Source organism: Montipora capricornis, chromosome 7, assembly GCF_036669925.1.
Source record: "Montipora capricornis isolate CH-2021 chromosome 7, ASM3666992v2, whole genome shotgun sequence".
Classification (NCBI taxonomy): Eukaryota; Metazoa; Cnidaria; class Anthozoa; order Scleractinia; family Acroporidae; genus Montipora; species Montipora capricornis.
The window spans coordinates 11,883,491-11,888,490 of record NC_090889.1 but is presented as its reverse complement, the minus strand read 5'-3'; the positions used below and the strand labels follow the sequence as shown (position 1 = coordinate 11,888,490).

General features: G+C 39.1%; 1 pseudogene; it reads right to left on the bottom strand.

Annotated features, from left to right (window-relative positions):
• Positions 1–2,346: 2,346 nt before the first annotated feature.
• Positions 2,347–5,000, bottom strand: part of LOC138055633 (penicillin V acylase-like) — a 3,051-nt pseudogene continuing 397 nt past the window's right edge.

Genomic DNA, 5,000 nt, shown 5'->3' with positions numbered 1-5,000 from the left:
AATCCAGAGAAAATTAGGAATTGTCGATAACCGTCATTTCAGAGGTAGAGGACATGCATGTTGTGATAATGGGCTCCTGATCATGGCATGGCGTTTTTAAATCAAATCTACATTGGCTCTTGCTCAAAATATTCCGTATTTCAATGTTTGAAAAACTCGGGGCGAAGATTGACCAGAAGTTTTCATAAATAAAAAGAAAAGGACCTAGATTTTTAGAACCCCTTAAGATGGCATCTAACATGGGCATGTGACAAACAGAGAAATCAAAGGACGATAGTCGATTGGAAACTCTAATAGAAATAGCAGTATCGATGGGAGGAAGTTCTCTCACACCATGCTGAAGGAATTACCAACATTGCAAAATTGAAGGAAAACGAGAGCGAACAAGTCAAAACCGACTTCCTAATCATAACAGTTCCATAAAAGCGAAAGCGTTTATTGCCCATGCGCATGCTAGGTCAAGGCTTTCCATTCTGTGTTACGTTTAAAATCAATGATCCCCTACTCTCCTGGTTTTACTCATACCTAACTGGAAGGCGTCAAAGAGTGGTTACAAATGGAACTTTTAGTAAATTGACTGGGTCAGGTGTACCCGAGGGGTAACTTCTAGGACCCATTCCCTTTCTATTACTTGTAAATGACATGCCAAATGTAATAGGCCATTTCCGAGTTCACGTTTTCCTCCTCTTCAAAGCAAGTCTAAGTGCGAAGTTTTTGTGATGGTAATTAGTTCTACTTTGCACATGAATGAAAACTAATTTTCATAAGAAAAACTTCGCACTTAGACTCGCTTTGAAGAAGAGGCGAATATAAACTCGGAAATGGCCTATTGACAGTGCGACGCTGGCTATGTTTGCTGACGATTCTAAATGTTATAGGATCATAAATAATGATGCTGATTTTTCAAAATGCAGCAGGATTTAGTTTCGCTTACAACCTGGTCCTTGTCAAATGAATTGTATTTTTATCCTACAAAGCGCAGTAATCTGCGTATATCTAGGAACCGTATTAGCCCATATCGTAGCTATAGTATAAATGTTATAGATGTGGAGATTGTCTCAACTAAAAACGATTTGGGGTAGTGACCGTAAATGACAACTATGGGAGGATTATATACTCATGATAGTTGTTAAAGCAAATACGTTACTGGGCTTTATTAGAAGGAGCTGGGCAGGAATTGCTGAAGTGTTGCGCTGTTGCGTCTTTACTGTTCATTAGTGCGTTCGCACTTTTGCTATTGCTCTTAGTTATGGGCACCTCAGTCTGTTATAGCAATTTATTCCTAGTTCAAAAAGTGCAAAGACGAGCTACACGCTTTATACTAAGAAATAGTAGTAAGTCATATAAGGATCGCTTAGTCAAACTGAAGTGATTGCCTTTAATTACTGGCTTGGATATCTCGACTTAGTTGTCTTTTTTAAATGTCTTCATGGTGGACATATTGATCTAACTCGTTCGTGCTCATGCGTGGTCAGGGCTGAACTTAAAGATAAGTAATAACCGGCCGTACATCAATTTTTCGGGACTTCTATTTTAATAGGATAGCAATTTTGAGGAACAATATACCTGATGATGTTAGGCAGGCTGAGTCTACTGACTCTTTTAAGCGTAAACTTTAATCGTCTTATTTCAAGAGACTTTAACGTTTTTGATGGCGACAACTTTCGTACCTTTAAAATACTTTGTCCTAAATGTCGCCGGGTAAATACCTTTGCTGCGTGAAACTTGTTAATAAGCAGCCTATTTAGGATATTTATAATGTTAAGTTAATATTTTAGCAGAAGGTTGCATAAATAAATAAATAAATCATTTAAATTTGGATCAAGGTCGAGATTCCACCGTGCTTTAATGACCTCAGTGATGATTGAAGGCCTTGACAACGCGAGTGTAATTAATATTAGATCGTATAATCACTCTATAATTCATGACCAATATTCAGAAGCCTCATGTTATTATGGCTCTTACTTGGGCATCGGGCTGCCATGCGGCAGGATGCTTGGCTGGAGAAATTGCTGCCTTTGTAAACCGTAGGTCCCGCTCTGTAAATATCTTCCATGTTCATAACATGTAGGGAATGGAGTTCCCGGTGTTGTAGCTGTCCTTTCCCGGTGAGTGTATATGGGTGATTGGGTATAGCAGGTCCACATAAGCTAAATAGGTGCCAAAACTTCAACTTGCTCAAACAAAGAAATATGCCTGTAACTTTTGAGAACTTTCGATTGCTTTAGTTAATATGTGGAATATTATTGTGAAAAAGGAGGAACTACGTACCGTGAACCGAAGTATTCTATACCTCAATACAAATGCACTCATGCCACTTATTTCTTTATTCAGTATGTCACTTTTCTCATAAGTAACATGGGATATGACTGGTTAGTTCATCGTCATTCAGATATTTTACAATGGAAATTATTGCCTACAAAACGACAGTATTTAAACAAGGCTAGTCTTTCTACGACATACACATCATATTTTTCAATTATGCTTAATCTTTCATTCCTTAAGGCAATTAAACACCAGAAAAGCTGATCTTGGTGAGCGAGTTCCAAGCTTACAGTTCATCGCCATGTTTGAGACCCCCTGTTGCACCACCCATATGTTTCAAATCACCTGAGACATCTTGAAATCCGCCAATCTTTGAAAACATTTTAATCTTCATCATTTTTCCAGATGGTTGCACGTTGTCAAGATACACGACACGGATGGTTAAGTAGTTGTAGTTACGGAAATAAAAAGCATTGTTCCTTGGCCACCGCCCAAACGGTGAAATCTCCAATCCTCTGGACTTTATGATAAGATATTACCCCGTGAGGAATGTCGACAGAATTCCGCACGTGAAAAGCCAAGTTGACGGCGGTTATGTTCGTCTTGGGCCTGGCAAATTCCTTTAGCACCGCTGCACGAACAAACGTTGATGGAGGTGTTAAGTCAACGGGCATGCGCATTCCAAGGACCCCACTTCCTTCTCCAGTCAGTGGAAATTTAACTGGGCCCAATACCAATGGTTCGTTATTAAACTCTGAGAGTTGAACGTACTTACGTAGGTTTAGCATTTGGAAGTCTTAAGGAGAGGCGTTGGTCATCACACCCAGTACATCTGTCTTCGTTTCTCAGTGTATTCAATGACAATGGCATCGCCGGTTTTGTCCATCACCGAAAAGTGCATCTCAAAAACGATACCGAAAATACTTCCACAGAATACCAACGGAAAGGATTCTGATGACATGCTCTCCCTCACTTCCTATACGGATCCAGAGTCTGCCAAGGGGCACAGGATTAACTGTAAAGGCTCTATCGCCTCTCTACATTTGCCGAAAGGAACGTCCTGTCGTGTGAAAACAAACATAAAAACACGATTTTTAAGTTTGATTGGAAATTTAAAACCCGCGTTTCAAGACCAAACTTAAATCGAGATTTTCCAAACGAGCGAACCATCTTTTTCTCTATAAAAATGAATATACACACTACATTTATACGGGACGATTCTAGTTTCCGGCTATAACGTTGCGTTTTGTATGCCCCAAAATGTCTCTTCAAAAGTATTTTAAAATCTCGAATGGTAGACTTAATTATACACTGGAAACTAGATTGGGCACAAAGATTTAAATAAATCAATAAGCTTTTGACATCTGGGCCTGGTTGTTCAAAAGCCGTTAAATACTAATCCCAGATTAAAGTTGACCACGGTGTTTGTTTTTCTACAATCTGTACTACCAAATGATGGTCAACGCGAACATTCGGCAAAGTTTTACATTAGAGAAAAATCAATCTTGAAAAACAAATAAGCAGAAAGAAACTTTCCCCAAAAAGTTGAAAAAAGGAAGCAAAGTTTACACTAATCCAGGTAAGCTGATCGGCTTTCGAACAACCGGGCCATGACTAATAAAGTACATTTTTTCACATTTTTCGTTTGGCTTGGTTTCAACTCTCGTATACAAAGGTTATTTCACGTTGGGGCATCGCCGCCATGTTGGTGGACGAAAACATATAAAGATTTATCATTAGCTACTTTTGCTTCATTACAATGTTACCTGTGTCTCTCGAGATTGGTTGCAAACCACCAAAAATGGCCACATTTTTTTATGTTATTTGCCTTTGTGCTAGTTATCATGACCATTCACGTTTTACAGCCAACTTTTTTTCATTTTCGAGATTAGTGCTAACAAGGACTTCTTAAGACTAATTTGCACGAACATAAGCTAATTAACAAATCGAAGTGGTTCAGCGTTTTCTGTACTCTTGTCGACAACGATATTCGTCATCACAGTGGTCAAAATGTTGTGGGCTCACAAGGCGCAGTCGAGTGAGTCGACAACAAATACAGCATTATGACACAAGTCTACAACACACATGTCTACAACTTTCTTGCAATATGATTGTTTTATTTCCCAAAATGGACGTTCCTGATTGGCTATTACATTGCGTGACAAATTGACGCGTACAGCGTTGTCTGGACTCTTATCGACAACGGCAAATTAGCCAATTAGATTGCGAGATTACTAGCAATTGTGGTAAAATAGTATATTACTGCCCTCTTTTTTTGCATTTTCAATAAAGTTTCCTTTTTCCTTGGGGTGCAGGGGTGGCGCAGTAGTGAGAGCATTCGCCTCGATCCATCCCACCAATGCTCGGATTCAATTCCCAGACTCTGCGTTATATGTAGGTTGGTACTCCGGTTTTTCCGTCTCTTCAAAAACCAACATTTGATTTGATTGGCGTTAATTTGTTAATTTCAATTTACAGTGTCCCCAATTAGTGCTCGAGCGCTAGATGATTAGACACTTAAATTAAAACCCGAACCTTTCTTTTCCTTTCCTTTTTCCTTTATACAAGGAAGATTTGAGATCGTAATTTATTAAAACTTCAAAATGGTCGCAATTGGCGTTGTGACCTGTTTTGATTGAGTGAATTCACAATCACGTTGACCGAGATTTTCTCACACCCTTTCACGCGTTAACTAGATGTGCTTAGAGTGAGCATATTCACAGTTCTGAGGGCAA